General features: G+C 33.8%; 1 long non-coding RNA gene across 1 annotated transcript; it reads right to left on the bottom strand.

The window, feature by feature from the left end:
• Positions 1-760: 760 nt before the first annotated feature.
• LOC150094946 (uncharacterized) lies at positions 761-16505 on the bottom strand. The gene is made up of 5 exons (XR_016550187.1): positions 16356-16505; positions 2819-2884; positions 2184-2302; positions 1988-2062; positions 761-964 (listed from the first exon to the last, which is right to left on the bottom strand). It is a non-coding gene; the product is annotated as an uncharacterized LOC150094946 (long non-coding RNA).
• Between the last annotated feature and the right edge of the window lie 2378 nt (positions 16506-18883).

The raw sequence follows: 18883 nt of genomic DNA on the forward strand, positions 1-18883 counted from the left end.
CTATTTGATTTTTTGTTTATTTTATTTATTTTATTTTTTTCACGTGATGCTCACATAGAAAACTATTGTGCATCCATTTTAAAGGTATAATATATCATTTAATTGAGTAATTACGTTATATCACGTCACTCCGCATGTTACTTCGGTCTGAAGAGTAATTAATCAAAACCCTCAGTTTTCAACGTTTCAGTGGTTTCACCTAGATGGCGCCACACTATTCACAAAGAAGTCGATTATTCGTGATTTCTATCATTGATAAAATTAATAAAAACAGCTTTTATTTGCATGCATAGAATTTGCAATTAGACAGCTTATTTTGGTCTAGTATAGCACCGTTGATTTGGCCATCCAGGTCCACAAGGTAAAGGTTAATTAAGCTAAAGAGGAAATCCAGCGAACGAAATATAATTAAGACAGAATTCATCCGGAAATGAATCTTAATAACAGTTAGTAATTAATTTAACCTGTCACGGCAACTAAAGCAACTTAAAGTGAAATTTACATCACAAACGCGCGTTTCACGCACCTTGTAGTTCAACATCTTTCCTTTTCCCCCCTGGTAAGATTTTAATGTCAACATAATAGGCTTTGAACTGTTTTTTCTTTTCCTCTTTTTTTTAATTACAGATTTACTTATTTATTTCTTTTTGCTTTGAGAAACTGGAAAAAAATTAAAAGAATAGTATAATAATATACTATTCTTTTATTTATTTTTTAATATGTCCGGGTAAATCAATCTGTCCATTTTTTTTATACTTTTATTACAAACATATTATTACATTATATTAAAATGCACGCGTATTTAAAGATACAAAATTACAAAATATTACAAAAGGAGTTTTTAAAATTATTGCGGTGTGTTATCCCCTTTTTCTTCGAAGAGGACTAGCACTAGCTCCATCTGGTATCAGTAGACTAAATTAACGCAGAAACGGATAATTGTAACGAGTGATTTTCTAGCAATCTGTAAAAAAATAAAAGATCTAATTTATCACTTTTATTCCATCTGCAAATGAATTACAAATGAAATATTAATTATAAATATAATTATTAAGTTAATTTCGCGAAATAACGTAATGAATAATATCTTACTACAATATTGCTTTACAATCATGTAGCTTTGTTGATGGATAGATGGATGTGGATATCACAAAGATTCTAAACTTATTAATTACTATAATTAAAAATAACGTTTCACCCGAATTACATAAGATTTCTTCAGGTGTAAAACACGAAAAGCTGAGGCCTCACTTCTTCGCTATTCAATGTCTCTGACTTGTTCTTCAATGCACTGCTGGATAGATTTTTCCGTTTGTTCGAAGCATTTATGACCACCCAGCCTGTTCCTTGCTAACCGGACTGCACGGTTTGAACGGAAACAGGCCTGTGGGGACAGTATCCTGGTATGGGGATTGTTCTCATGTACATTACTGGGTCCTCTCCTCCCTGTTGAACATACTTTGCCTACTAATTCTTATCTGGGAATTGTTTCAGGCAAGGCATTGCCTTACATGGTGACAATGTGGCCATTGGGATCGGAGCTCTTCCAGCAAGACAACGCCCCTCGTTATAAGCTCGCATTGTTCAAGCATGATGCAAAGAGCATTTTTTCCTCACCTCTATGGAACTCAGGTGATCATATCTGAGCAGTACTCAAGACATGGTCTTATTAAGGCCTTTTATAAAGTGGGAGAAATATCTTCTTGTCCAGACAGTTAAGAAACGAGTCATGTTCTTTCGACATTGTACTTGTATACCAGACACAAAATATCGATGTGTTCTCCATCCACAGAAATTATAGAAGCAAGAATATTTTTTTACTTTGATTTTTATTATTTATTCATGAACCTTATTTAGGTGCCTCGAAAATTAATCAAATTAGAGATATAGGTATAATGTTAAAATAAAAGTTAGTTATCTTCGTAATTTGATGTAAATATCATATAAGAATGCACTAAATTATACAAATAATCGAAATATGATTTACCTGTAGAATTACACAAACTCATTGAATTGTGGCTTGCGTTTTCCGATTCATGAATAATTTCCGATAATCCGTTATCTACACAAAGATAAAAGAATTGTTATATTAACTAGTTAATTCCATGTAAGATACATTTCAATGTGATATAATTCAGTTCTTGTCTTAATTGCCTCAGTAATTGGTAGAACATCAAACTTACACCTGGAATGCTTCTGTGCTAAAAGAGCAATTGTAATGACCAGTCCGCACACCATCAAGCAAAGGAACATTACAAGAAATAGAATCCGTCCTTCCATACATGTTCGTTGAGCATTCAATCTATAAAACATTTAATAGAATGAAATCCTTAACAACAACAACATCAAACTGAATTACTTTCATAATAATTACATTGAGATTGGTGCTTCAAAAATGTATTTTCAACAATGGCTTGAGTGAACTAGATGGACCAGTGGTTAGCGTATCCGCTTCTAGTCTAGATCTAATTAAGGACCCTCCATGACGTTCTGCAAAAGTAAGATTTATAGGCTCGGTTCTTGTCACTGACTACAGGAATATTTCTAGGACTTTTTTTTTTTGTAAAGAAAATTCCATTGTTAGTCGATTTTTGGTGAGAGTAAGGGTTTCCATCCTCGAAAAGACTCTTTGATCCCACAGTTCAGCAATACGCTCAATTGCTCTGGGAAAGATAAACCCTAGCTGCCTGCCGATTTCAAGAAACTCCCTTAGAGCTAAAAGAGCCGAGCCTTCTTTTAAAAAGTATATTCGTTCAAAAAGTATATATTTTAAATAAACCCCACAGAATATTTTCTAAAATATATACTAAAAACATACCTTCTGATGATTTCTTCTTGGTCTCTTGAAAGATTGTTGACCCCGTTTGCTTTGCTCATTTTCCTTCTGGATATAACAAAAAAGAAATTAATACGTAGGAAGTTGAGATCACCAGTATGCTATTGCTGAGAATAAATTACTTTTACATGTATTGACAAGGGAAAAAAAAAAGTAACGCTTAATGTGGTTGTACGATGCAGTAGTCCGTGGAAGTACTATTTATAATTATAACACTTCATCTGTTTGGACTTGTTATCTCTTAGTAATTTGTATTTCAGCCAACATGGGAGCAGAAACCTTATGCGGACTTTACACTTGAGAATGTAGGTGATGAAGGAGTATGTGTGTGTGTGTGTGTGTGTGTGTGTGTGTGTGTGTGTGTTTGAGAGAGAGAGAATTCCAAAGTTTTTTCTTCACCAATTACTTTTCGTTGCTTAATACATAATCTACATCCTTCCAAACTTGTATGAAATTTCGTCATTTTAAATGACACGTGGATGAAGTGCAGTTTGTCTATTATGAACGGGTTCATCAGATTGACAGTTTTTACTGGTCTTTAACCAGTTTTCGATTGCATAGTCGTCGAATCACGGCAGAGTGTTCAGTATAAATAGAATCTAATGTGTAGAGTTACCTAATTGCAGCAAACATACTAAAGAAGTTAACGTATTTCGAAATCCCTTATTTTATTTAAATAAATTGAGGTGCATATCTCTTGGAATAAATTAGGAAAGTGATGAAAGTTTTGTGAATATTTTATGGGAAACTATTTTAATTCACATTAAAAACAAACCCAGAATATGCACTCCGACATGAAAAAAAAAATCTACTATGGAATCCCAAAAAATTAATAATAAAAAAGTTAATTATAGCAGAATGCTATAATTCTTCAAGAATCTGAACCCCAAAATTTGCATTTAGTAACTTTTTTTTTTTAATAACCTTCTTAATATATAAGTTGCATTATATCCATACACGAGAGGTCGCAAGAACCGTAGCACGATGATGTCATGATTGAACAAGTGGTTGGTGAGAAGAAAGAAATCTGTTGACGTGTTTCTTGAAGAGTTGTGGATTGTATTCTTTGAGGAACATGATACGGGGAAAGGCTGTTCCAAAGAATAGAGGTAGACGAAATAAGGATGAGAAGCTGGTTCGATAAGTTTGGAGCTGGAATGTGCATGGACGTTGACAGACGGCTGCTCATTTTCATACACGATTACAGGACAGCGGAGGAATCGGTGGTGACCAATTCATGGGAGCAGCTTTCATTGAAATATCTATCTATCTATCTATCTATCTATCTATCTATCTATATATATATATATATATATATATATATATATATATATATATATATATATATATATATATATATATATATATATATATATATATATATATATATATATATATAAGTCATGCTGGTGAAACATAACATCTATGAGAAAGCGATTGGAGGGATCCAGAGAAATCAAGAAAAAGAGAGAGAGAGAGAAGGGAGCATTTATACTTTTATATCAGGTTGGTAACTATCCGTGCCATGTCAGTTGTGCCTCATTTATCTGTTATTAAATGAAGTTTGTTTTGGTTTCCACAAATAATAAAATTTACACAATATTGAAAATGATGACAAGGAATTTATTTAATCGGAAAAAATTTTTTTTTCGCCTTCTGACTCTTCTACTGTGACACTCGCTATCTTGCTTATCGGTGTTCTGAAAGCTTAGATCTTCTACTTCTTGTCATGGATTTAGGCCATGTGGCCTATTCTGGTCTCATGCCATCTCTTTTTTGGTCTTCCAATTCTTCTTTTTCCACTTATTTTGTATCTGTATAATATTTTCGGTAGTCTGTTGTTGTCCATTCGATTTAAACCACTGTCTTATGTAGTAGTTAATTCAGGGATTTTTCTTCATTTGTTTTATGGTCCCACTTGGTATCTCCAGCTGTTTTTCTGAGAAATTTCATTTTTCATCTTTCCTTTTTATGGTCCATGTTTCGCCTCCGTATAGTAGATTGGTTTTGATAAGACATTATATGGTCTGACTCTAGTGTGTTTTTATACTAGGGATGGATTAAATATATTGTTTACATATTATGCCATGTATTTTGACAAAGTTTGATAGTTTAGTGTCTATGTCTTTTTCTTCTTCGTATGATAAATCACATCCCAAGTATTTGAAAGTATTTACTTGTTCTAATATTTTATTATCTGTCATTATTTTACTTCTTATTGGATCTTATCCTTTGAGCTTAGAACTTTACAGTAGGATTTATTAAACCCTAAGTCTCCCTCTGTCCCGTAGTAATATGCCACTGCATCCAGTCATTCATTGGTGGGATTACCATTTTCCACAATAATAATCCTCACCTATGAATTTAGAACCACGAAACATTGGTGGGTTAGGATTGTCTAGAATTACACTCAAATCGACTAAGGCACTGAAGTCAGTATTTTACGTTTTGTAAACTGCAGATGTTCTTCAGGTCAGTTTGCTTGTTTTTGGAATGATACACTTAAGTTTCTGAGCGGAAGAAACCCTCTTCCATCTTCGTAAAATACCGACTAACTCACTAATTATATAAAAAAAGAAAGAAATAGAAAACTTATAAAGGTTTTCTACTTACTAGACGAGCTTCGAACCTAGGTCTTTCAAAGAAAAGACATTGTCAATACAGACTGAGCTGAGGTTCTGGAATTAAAAGTAAAATTTAATTGAATTGAATAATAATAAGAACACAAGATGGGAGACTGGAGTAGAGAGAGAGGCAAACTCGCCCCGTGAACACACGCATCTACAGACGTAGGACACTCCTGGAATAAGGATTGACCCTATTCAGTGGGATTTTCGGTTTCGAATGCCTGCACGGTGAAGTGTGGGTGTACTCGTGAACGTAAATCAGGATCAGGATATTTCACTAACTCGGTATCGAATTATGGACATGTCCTAATCCTTGCTATTTGCTCTGAACGTTTTGTTTTTGGGTTAAGAAAATTTCAGTCTGTTTATTAATTTTTGTGAATAAAAACACATAAAATAAGAATTCTCTGTCAATGTCCGTCTAAAGCTTTATCATTGTCACCCACGAGTTTATTTATTTATTTTAATCACTTTGTAAATATAATGACCATGTTATGACTACTGTACTCTAATAAATAAATAAATAAATAAATAGTAAAGCCGTTTAGTCAGAAAGACCTGTGTTCTTATCCTGTCTAGAAAGCTTAGAACATGATATCAGACAGAGCTTTTCAATCCATATGAATTAGCCGGTCTCATACGAATGTGAAGTTTTTTCTTCCAGAAACTCAAGTTTTTTGTCCCTCAAAATATCAAATTGGCTCCGTGAATACACATCTACAAACATAGGATACTGTTTGACAAGAAAGGCAACTGGAAACTTCGTTCTATGATAATTATGTAGTAAAGTAGCATGGCTACCCCCCTGCCAACCATTGGGTTGAGGGAATCCCTCCCCCCCCACACGCATACAGATTATGGAAGAAATGTGAATATGCAAGATTTAAGGTGACTAGTGGCTTATCTCAGGGATGAGCCCTTGGTCCATTTGTTATCCAGTCTTTATATTAATGACATTGGTAAGTATTTGACAGAAGATACAACTATTTGTTGATGATGCAAAGATAGGCAGGAATGGAACTGACATACAGTGCTTGCAGAATGATTTAAATAAGCTGGAACTGTACGCATGTGAAAATGATTACCAGGTCAACGTTAGTAAATGTAAAGTTATATGCTTTTGTCTAATGAGATATCCAGTGGCGTATTATATTGGCGGGATCATGCTAGAGATTATGCTAAGGACCTTGGTGTTTTAGAAGATAGGAAATTGAAGTTCAGAGGTCGGGGCCATATAGCAAAGATTCGAATAACTCAGAGGATACTTGCAATGCTAAAACGAATATTTACATGTAAGGATAAGGAAGTTATTTTGACTCTTTATACGCCTTTGATACTATCTCATCTAGACTAGTTGTTCATCTGGTTGCTAAGCAGAATGTTAAACATGATATTGAGACTGTGGAATGTAGATTATGAGGAGAGATTGAGAATTTGGAAGTTGAGAATGAATGCAGTCGTATTCAGCAGTGGGTGACATGTGGCTTTCCTCGATGAATCCCTGACTCCCTGGAGGTCTCTTATAATAATAATGATTATATAATCATTATAATTATAATTATAATGCCTCTTATAATAATAATAATAATAATAATAATAATAATAATAATAATAATAATAATAATAATAATAATAATAATAATAATAAATAGCGCAGTTTTAGAAGAACGACATGAAATGTATCTTTTTGGAAAAGACAATGAGGATCATTTTTATAAAAAAAAATGAGAAAAAATGTAATTCGTACATTTTTGAATTTTTCATTTTATCATAGAAACGTGATTGAATATAGGATTATATATAGAGCTTGCATAATTATTTGATACAGTTTTTTGTCGAGTTATAGAGCAAATAAAAAATAAAAAACCAGCTAACGCCTTTTATTTCCTTATAGGCAGTAGACGAGGCCTTTTATACCCTATCTAGCTTTTGGAGACTGAGTGGACAGTTCAATCTCTACCTGTAGCCAATCAGAGGTAGCTGGCCCATGTCTATCACTAATGGCCAAGAACGTGCCGCAAGCGGCCCGTAATGTGATTTTGTGCGGCCCGCGGCAGAATTAAAACTATATTAAATTATATGTATTATTAATTTAGTTATTAGTTTTGACCGCAGATTTTCTGATTGATATACTAGTTATATTCGTTATTTCTGATGACGGAAACAATTTATATTCTCAACACGGAATCAAAATTGCTTTAAAAAGATTGTCTGAAATAATGTGGGTACTACGGTCGATTTTCTTGAGTTTCCGGGAGGAAAAACCGCTTGCCCGTGCCAGAGATCGACTAACTCGGGAATCTGTCGAAGAAAGGCTTAGAAAAAGTTCCTCCAGTAGGCGATTAGACTTGAGCTTTCGTCAAACTTCGAGCGACCAAGCGCAGAGGACGCAAGCGTCACTTCCAGTGAGCTACGCAGGCCTTTATACAGAGCACATAATGAAGTTATAATCAGCGAGGTTTGGAAAGCAGTGTAAATAAAAAAAAATCATAAAATAATATGCTCACTTTAAATCAATAAAGTAATCGATTTCATTTATTTTCTACATAGCGTAGTTTCACTAACTAGTTATCATTACAAAATGTAAACACATTCTGGGTTTGATGAAGAAAATAAAAAATCATCTAATAAATACATTTTAATAAGTAATAAATATTTTGCAAATGGAATGCACAGATGTCAAACATTGGTAAAGCAACAGAACTTAATTTATTATTATTATTATTATTATTATTATTATTATTATTATTATTATTATTATTATTATTATTATTATTATTATTATTATTATACGTGCATCTGTCTGCGTAGGCAGACAGATGCACGTACGCTGTACGCTGCTCCTGGTTTTATAGGTTTAAAGTGTTAATTAACTCATGTTTCTAACTTGCAAGTGCTACTATTTAATTCAACTAGTCACGCAAGACAGGGATGTTCAAATTACCAAAATCGGATAAGTAAGATTCAAATTTTCAGTGTTGGAAGTTCATAGAGTGTACTGCAGTCACCAGCCAACGAAGAACAAAGGACGTCGCCATTTTAAAAGTCGCACTATAGTCGCTAACGGGAAGAAAGGCTAAAGATCACCGAGACAGCGAAGTTCAAGCAAAATGAGTGTAACAAATGCAATAAGCCATTAAGCGATGAAGGGGACGGGCCGCAGTGTTCCGGATCTAACAAAAAACAACACTGGATCTCAGAAAGCACGTGGAAAGCAAAAGGAGCTGTGAAATGGCAATGTCAACAGTGCCGTGAGAAAACGAAGAACAAAGACCAGACACCAAAGAAAAGTAACGACGCACATCAAGGTAAGCCGCTTCCGGATCCTAAAATTATAGATAACTTTGATTCATTTAAACTCATGGTGAAAGACTTATTAAATGCACACATGGAACAAATTAACAAAAAATTCGAGGAGTATGAACATTACATACAGTTCAATAACGAGACCTCTGAAGAAATGTTAGGAACCGTGCGAGAAATAAAGACGAAATTAACGGTAGCGATAGAAACGCAAGAAACACTCCAATCCGAAAATCAAGAATTGCGGAAAGAAGTAAACACACTCAAGTGCCAAATGGAACACATGCTACAAAAAGAAAGGAAAAAAAGAACTTCAAATTGAGGGAATAACGAAAGAAAATACAAAGACTTAAGCAACATAATGCAATTGATCGGCAGCAAAATTGGAATTCAAATCGCAACCACAGATATCACCTATATCAACCGAGGCCCACAAAGAAATAGAGACCGCCACCAATCATCGCTCGTTTTACCAACAGAAATCTGAGAGACTCCATTCTTACAGCAAGCAAGAAAACAAGGCCGACAACAACGATCCTAACTGATAAGAAACTCCCAACACCAATCTATATAACGGAACACTGGACTTCATACTTCAAAAATCTTCTATACCAAGCAAGGAAGACAAAAACAGAGAAAAATTACAAGTTCCTGTGGACAAAGAATTCCCAGATATTTTTGAGAAAGAATGAAAACACTCGAGTATGCATAATTACAAGTGAATCCGACTTACACAGCCTACCAATATAAAAAACTAACTCTTAAGAATAAGATTAGAACTTATTTAAAAACTATATAATGGAAATCTGAAAGATAGCGAATATATCCAGTCAGACAACATAAACTTCAAGGTCTTTGACTCTTTGAAGAAATGGTCAAACAACATTTCCACCAACACCTACTTCACAATCACACACACAAACATAAGAAGTATAAAATACACTGGCTTACACTGATAACACAGCTCAATTATACCATGATAAACATAGATGCGCTAATACTGACCGAAGTTGCAATAAACAACACAGAAATTTACGCATATAACATAAATAATTACCAAACCTACAACTTATGCAGACCAAACAAAAGAGGAGGTGGAATTGTGGCATTTATCAAAGAAAAATACAATGTGACAGAAAAACAAACTCACTTCGAACATGCGGAAAACACTAATTTTGGAACTCACAAATAGCCACAATAGTATCAAATACACAATAAACACAATATACAGACCCCCAGATAATAATCCACTCAGTTTTCTTCACGAGTTAGAAACATGGCTAAGCGGCATCGAACCGCGTACAACACACAGGCTCATCCTAATAGGAGACATTAACATAAATACTCTTGACCACGCTTCTTCAACCACTAACACATATCTTGATATACTAAGTCAGTACAACATAAACCCTACCATTAACTCCCCAACAAGAGAAGAAATACTCAATAACTCACTAACACAATCATGCATTGATCATATCAATATACGGGCTCCCATCCATACATATACATCATCAGTAATTAACGTAAAAATTGCCGATCACTACTTTGTCTCAACTTCGTTTTATTACGTTTCCTACCCCCCCCCCCCCTCCCACCACCACAAAAGTGGACAAAACTCGATCATACTAAAGAGCATTGTCGATAACCAAGTAAAAAATACAGACTGGAATTCCCTACTTAAAATAAATGATCCTGTAACATTATACGACGATTTTCAACTAAAGTTCACAGAAATATAGAAAAACGCAACAAAACCTACACAAATGAGGCGACAAACAGTCAACAATCCATGGATAAATGATGACATACTAAATACTATTACTGAAAAAGAAAATCTATGGAAAAAACTTAAAAAGTCACCCAGTAACACACATTTACAAACCTTATACAAAAACACAAGAAATAAACTAACAACAAAAATTCGTAGGGCTAAAAGACGCTACTATTTCCAAAAATTCATGGAATATAACGACAACATTAAGCAAACATGGGCTACACTCAACGAATTAGTAACCCGAAAAAAGAAAACTTCAGCAAAAGATTTTATTGCAAAAAGCTTCGGTCAGGACACAAACCAAGAGGAACTAGCAGACTCATTCAACCATGCTTTCACAAACAACATCACACAACTCAAAAAAAGACAAACTACCAACGATCAACAAAAAACTACCAACACAAAGTCAACAACAAACGATGTATTTTCCACCCATAACAAAACAGGAACTGAAAGAAGCACTCCTAACACTAAAACCAAAGACCACTCCAGGAATAGACAAAATAAGACTCACAGACCTTTTAACACACTTTGAACAAATAAATCCAATAATTTTGAAACTCGTGAACATAATATTCGACACAGGCATTATTCCACAACAACTAAAAACTGCAGTAATTACGCCAATATACAAACACGGCAAAAGAAACGATACTCAGAACTACAGACCAATAACTACACTACCAGTCATCTCAAAAATTCTAGAAAAAATAACACACACCAGACTACAGAACTATTTACAGAAGTACAACATCATCTCACAAAACCAATACGGCTTTCAGAAAACAAAAAGCATCATTACTTTATTAGAAGACATCGCCGACACAATAAACAAAGCTCTCGACAAAAACAAGTACGCCGTCCTTATACTGCTGGACCTAACCAAAGCATTTGACACACTGGAATATGACATATTACTCATCAAACTATACTCAATAGGTATAAGAGGAACACTGCATACATGGTTCAAGAACTACCTCTCAAACCGAACCCAAGTAACAAAAATAGGTACATGTCACAGTCGGAGTATATAAGTAAAACATGGTGTACCTCACGGTGCCATATTATCACCCACTCTATTCAACATATACATTAAATGTTCATAACACATCCATAAGAAGTCAAATATTTCAATACGCAGATGACACTGCACTACTAGCAATCCACACAGACAAGCTCTCTGCAAAGCACAACAAGACCTAAACGAAATCACAACATACTTCCACCAAAACGCAATTCTAATCGACGGCACCAAAACACAGATGTTGATAATACACAACCCAAGAATCATACTCCCCGCATCACTATCGATACATTGTCACACATACCGCTGCATTAACAACAAAAATACCTGCCAATGTTCCGAAATCAAACCTGTAACACACGCAACCTCGGTCTCTATATAGATTGCCACCTTAAATGGACAAAACATATAGAATACCTACACACTAAACTCTGGATCATCGCAGCAAAACTCTTCCAAGTTAAAGACATTATTCCACCCAACATAAAAAAACTCCTATATCACGGTATCTGCGAATCCCTACTCAGATACGGAATAACAGTCTATACAAATACATCAAACAGCCACCTAACAAAATTAGAAACACTACACAGGAAAATCGTGTCAACAGTGATCTGGACACCTTACACGCAATAACCAATATCCGACAAGCACATGGCGATACACAGAATTCTGAGCATTAAAAACCTGAAACACTACATGATATTAACAAGGAATTACTTTAACATCATCTATCGAAACAACAGAGACACATATCGTATAGCACGACCTACAACAATTCTCTACATCCCCACACCCTTCAACAACTCATACGGTTCTTTTGTGAGATCACATCAGATACCTACGCAACTCAACAACCTACCAAGAAAGTTAAAACACTTAGATAACTACAGAATATTAAAAAACGAACTCTGGAAAATATACCAACAAAGTTAAGAAACCATTAACACTAATATACACATCACAAATCACTAGCATCCAATGCCTACATCCCATACATAAACAGCAGCAACAATACAAATAGTGAAGGCTAAATCCCACTCTCTTCATACAAGCTAACCCAAGCTTCGAAGTAGGTGGGATTAACTTGCCTCACTCATTTACAAATAATCCTTATAAGCAAATGCAGAAATGTGTATGCATAATCATTCTTTCTCAAACTTAAAAAAAATAAATAAATAAATAAAATAAAAATAAAATAAAAAAGTATGCAAAAAATTCTATATAATCTTCATTGTTAATATTAGAAGAACATGTGTTGTAAATACATAATATAAAGGCAAAAAAGTATTATTAAAATTTTAATTGAAATCCAATGTAGGAATTGCAGCACTTAGTGCTGAACTCTGTAAAATTATAAGATGCAATGTCACACAAGATGTTTATTGTATGTATAAATATTTTAGCAATCAATAAAATATATTAAAAAAAATAGACTTCGCCAATGTCATCGACGATTTTGCTATCAGAAAAGCAAGAAAAATAACATTTTAGAATGTTGATATTAAAGTTTTACTTCAAAAAAAAATTATTATTATTATTATTATTTAAGTTAAGGGATATTACATCCCATATTGTTTCTTAGCCGAATAAGAAACTCAAAGAGTTTTGGCTCTTCATAAAATTAGTATATTATTATTATTATTATTATTATTATTATTATTATTATTATTATTATTATACACAACAAACTCAGGATAATAGCAAGCAAACTATATCGATTGAAAGATATTGCCCCGACACACACAAAAATACTAATCTATAAAGCATATGTGAAAACATTTTAAGATACGTAATCACATCATACGCATTTTGCGCAGACTACAAACTTAACAGGTTTCAATGATTGCAAAATAAAATGGTAAAACTAATATATTCTGGGAACAACCCACACTTATGCGAGCAAACTGGACAGAACACAAAATATTTAAGATGAAACACTTATGCCACTACACAATCATGTTAAACAATACTTCAGTCCAACCTACAGTGTAACCAGAACAGCATACCAGACTACAAGACCACAGTCAACAAACTACATAACATATAAGTACAATAATCACGACGGAAAAGCCACCTGAAACTTCTACGTACCTGACACGATAAACAAACTGCCGTTCAACGACAGAAACCTAGAGAAATTCCTCTCTCTCTCAGTCACACACACATGCACACACAAAAAACCAATAACAAACCCCTCTAAAAAAAAAAACACCATTACAAGGACGCAAACATAGCATACCCAAATCCAACCCCACTTGCAAAAAAGTTAAACCGTGCACAAGCAGTAGTAGTCTTCTAAGCATCTACCTACCAACAGTAAAATCAACACTTGAGTGCGATGGGTATAGAAACAAAGCCACAAAACCACTGCCATCTATTAACTTCCTCAGATAAGCTCTATGAAGCGTCGAGGAAGAAATCAGAAATGCCACCCAAAGAAACATGTAAATATTATAATCGATTTAATAAAAAGTAAATCATTGTAAATTTAAATGGATCATTGTAAATATGTATGTGAAAAAAAGATGAAAAACACATTGTTAAAATCATTACCTATGCAATTTAAATAAGATATTTTCCTAGCATGATGTACAGAAAAATTATTATATAGATAGATAGATAATCGTGTGATCCATCCTGAGTAACTGAACTACAACTGATTGTAAACTATTACGAAAATTGTTATTACTACCAATAACACACAAATTGTTGTATTATATGACTTGCGCACTGTACAAAGTATGAGATAAATTGGAATCTGAATTGAACCACAAGTGAAAAATTGTATTATCCCTTAAATTGTATGTATTATATAAGTATGTGTATTATATGTATTACATAAATTGTATGTATAATTAACTTGTATGTATACGTATGTAATTTATTAGACAGATAAAAAAATATTTTTAGACATAAAAAAATATTATTATTATTCGTAATTTCTTCAGTTACCCAAGTTTATAGATGGCGCCACATGACACGATTTGTTGTCGTTTGAAAAACTTTTATTTTCAAATGAGTTGAGTAAAAGAAAGAGAATCGACATTGCTACTGATACGTTATCTTTTAAAGAGTACGTTATCGTTTCTCAACTGATATTTAATAGTAGTGAGTATAGATACACAAGGAAAAAAGTAACTTGAAACCGCAAACGATGCAAATAAAATCGCAAGCTCTATTTACCAACATTTCATGGGTTCAGGGTCGGCTTTAAGCTAATTTATTTATTTCGTGTCTATCGGAAGCAATGAACACTTCAACAGCTAAATTATACAATTCATAAAACGATTTGCAGTATACGATAAAAGAGTAATTAGTAATACAAAAGTGGAGACATATAAGAAAGAACATGAGTGTGCAAATGTAGATGCCAGCCCAGAAGCAGCACCTTCTGTGTACTTAGCCGAATCTCTAGTTATGTAAGGTTGATTCAGTTGTAGGCATATCAAAAGATGTTCCATGTTTCTGTTTCGCCACACTTGGTTCAGGACCGAGTTAAACCGACAGGATAGATTGGACGCAATCAGGCTATGTGGTGAAGCAAAACGTTTTTACAATTTGATAAAATTTTGCTAAGCAAAAAGCAAGAAAATTTCTCCATAATTAAATTATTTTTCTTTCTTTTTTGTTTATATAAATGTCTCATCAATAAATATATTATTTCATTTTTAACATTGTTTAATAGCATATGTTCCAGATATATATGCTTAAATTAGGAACCTACCAAAATGATACCAACTAGAGCCCGCATTTGGTAGTACTGCCGGGAATGCATAAGTTAACGGTCATCGTTGCAATGAATCGGAAAGAATTGCATTTAAACAATTGTTTTCGCCAGAAAATGTGTTTTGGATACTACACATAGCGAACCTCGCATTATCGCACAACGATGAGGGCATTCATTTTTTTTTTTTAATAAATATACGTAATCATAATAATGACCATTGAAGGAAAAGTTGACAGTCGCTTAACTTGGCAATGGCTTCAGCACGGCAACGTGAAGAAAGAGACAGAAGATCCTGATAAGAAGTCCACCAAATATTAAGAAATACGATGGCTGTCAGGTTTATTAATGCGAAAAATGGAAGCGAACGAACATACGTTTATGTTGTAAGTTAAAATGGGCGATTAAAGCCGGAGAAAGAGAGAGAGTGAGAGATAATGCTTATAAAACTGTTCACTGTACTTTTTTCCCGCTCTCCACTCCTCTGTACATATCTTCCTTATAAAAATTCCAAGGATAGCCTCTTGTTCTGTGTCTGATTTTACTCACTCATATGAGACTAGTATATTATGCAAGACATAACGCACTGGTCTCAGTTTTTATGGCTTCTGCCGTAATTCGAATATCAGTACAACCCTTTCGTTCCACTAGCTAGCGCTTTAGCTCTCACAGGAATTTCGTATTTCTGAGAGATTGGGAAAGACATTTATAATCTTAGGTTATGATGACGTGTAGTGCGAATAGAAGAATAGAAAATTCACTCACGGCTTTAATAGTACAGATTGCATAGTGTTAGTATGAAAATATTGTTCTAAATTAAGAGAGAAAGTATAAACACAGTGCATTCGATTTCTAGAATGGACTATCTTTGAATGTGTTGAAAGGTACGAACTCAGTTAGCTTCGTTTACTTCGACGCAGTTTCTTAGTGGCACATGATATTCAAATTCTATTTTATCGCAGCTATCTTTGAGCTACGAATTTTGAAAATACAAAACGCGAATCAAATTACACCAAATGAAAATTATTATTAAACAATAATTTTTTTAAAAAAAATCTTACCTTATAGACGTTTTCAAATTTTAACTTGGCTTCATGATGTGAAGAAATGTTGGTCGCTGACTGCGGTTAGCATTAACTGAGTGCTTTTGTACCCTAGTGGGTCTGATAACCTCGTGGCATAAGGTTATCTCTACGAGACTGCTCGACTGAGGTTGGCAGAGAACGTTCTCATATCGAATTTAGGTTAAAAAAAGATTAGTAGTTGAAATTTCGTAGGACGTTAATTTAAATGAATATGATGTCATTGCAGGTTGTTCGAATAGCAGTAGACATACAAACACAATAACGTTTTATCACTTCGTTGTTTATCTAGCTATTTTTTGACCCTCTCTAAAGTCACCTCATTTTAACCTGTATATAAATGACGTCATATTCAGTTTGTTTACCTTTCTTATTCTATAAATTGGAGTGCAAAAAGGGTTAGTTCTTTTCAATTACGAACTTAGTAGCAATACATGTATAACCGGTGGGTAGTTTCAATTGTAATTGATTTAGAAATGAACAGCAATAAATAATGAAAATCTTAGTAAAATGTTTCGAGATAATATGAAAAAGAAATTAGTTGTAAGTTTATATACAAATGTATGAAACTGAAGTATGAAATATATAAATATATTTCATACTTCAGTTTTTAAAGCTAGTTTGTCTATTGCAATTAGCGTTATTATAGAAATAACGTTTCTATAATAATACAAAAAAAAAGGTCCAAATTTGAAGTGGACATTTAATTCATACTGAAAATGTAACTTTGGAAGCGTGTTCAAGGAAGTTGCATGCTTTTACTCTTAAGGTTGATACTTCTTTTCACAATTTTGTACAAGAAAGCATTTACTTTTTTAGGGTTATGACGAAAATTATTTATTTAGATTAACTTTCACTTCGATTTTCATCAATTTCCATTGTGTTGTCAGTAGCGGCGACATCCTTTCGGTGGTAAGATCTGTTTCAAGTTCCATCTCTAAGGTGAATAGCACTTAAAAGGGCTCTTAAACTGTAAGCTTATTTTTCTTCACGGAAACTTTTTTTTTTTTACTCCTGCAAACTAACAAACCGGTTAGAGAATACACTTTTTTAAACAGACAGCAGACTATGGAAATAGGATTAGTTACTTCATCATAGCATAAAATGATGTTTATAAAAAACTAAGTTTCTTGAAAATGACAGGCCTTTTTGTCTAAGAGGGAAGATGGGATGGGTCAACTTTTTTACAAAATTTTTGACTTTCAACTGGAAATTGTTTTATGTTCAAATTTGCTATCAGCGTTTCCGTGCCACAGTCGAAAGTACAACCGGTGCCCTTTGGTTGAAAAGACCCCAGTGTAATGAGTTTGAATCTCGGAGAAATTATGAAAAATGTTCCTTTTCAGGTGAATTATCGGATCCCAGACGAAATATGGTAGAATCTCTCTCTCTCTCTCTCTCTCTCTCTCTCTGTGTGTGTCTAGAAATTTGAGGTTTTTCATCGTACGAAAAAAAAAAAAAAAAAAGCATGTGAACATGCAAATGACAGAGATAATATATTCATGATCAAACCTTAGCTACTTCATGCCAACACAATTCAAATGTCTTTCTCATTGATCAAAGAAATTCAGGTCGTCTTTATCGAAATTCCTGTCATTTAGTGGGATATTCTTACTCTCACGCACACAATAAATCACACAAGATTTCTGATCGCCTCATATTTTGTGACTTTAGTAAGTGGGGATTGAAACTCTAGAATGCATTTATTTGTTTTACAATGTTATAGTTGCCTAATGAGTTAGATGGCATCATGGGAGAGTCAGTAGACAATTCAAACTTTATGAATTTTACTAACCTTTCCCTTCCAAATTTCATCAAAATCCACCAAGTGGCCGAGAGATGAAAGTCAACAGATAGACACATGCACTCAAACCATAAGGCTTTCTGTTTACTATCACTTTGCTAGTAAGCATTCCTTTAACAGTATAAAGCAATTTGGGGATAAGTATTCTCTTTACTAAGCGTTCTCCTTGTTCTCACACTCCTTATTATGACAATTTCTTTTGTCATTGTATTACAGTAATTAATTAGTAAAGGAGCAAAACTTGAGGGAAGAGAATCATCTTCAATATTATACGGATGACAAATGATGCCCAAGATATTCTGTTATTACCCTTGTTTTACCTGATCTGTATTATTTTTATTTTTTTAATGATAACCCCATACACGAGAGGATGGGCAACCTAAAGCTATCAGTGCCATGGATGGGCGAGAAGGAAATTGTTTCCATCTAGTTTGAAGAACTGTGGATTATATTCCTGAATCCTGTCTGGGATGTGAATGACCTTTACAGGTACTTTCCAAACGAGGTTTAGTTCTGGGGGGGTAGGGAAGAAGGTTTTTTTTTTTTTTTTTTCTTTTAGCCAAAGAAAAATACAGTTCTTCACCGCCTTAGTTTCTTCAGCCGTAATTTCAAACAAGCAAATAAACCTACTGAAATTGAAATGTTTAATCCCATAGCAGATTGGAAAACACCCAGTGAATTTCATGGTCTTTGGCTGCAATTT

This window comes from Typopeltis vanoorti, chromosome 21 (genome assembly GCF_054136105.1).
Source record: "Typopeltis vanoorti isolate ZY-2024b chromosome 21, IOZ_Tvanoo_1.0, whole genome shotgun sequence".
Taxonomy (NCBI): Eukaryota; Metazoa; Arthropoda; class Arachnida; order Uropygi; family Thelyphonidae; genus Typopeltis; species Typopeltis vanoorti.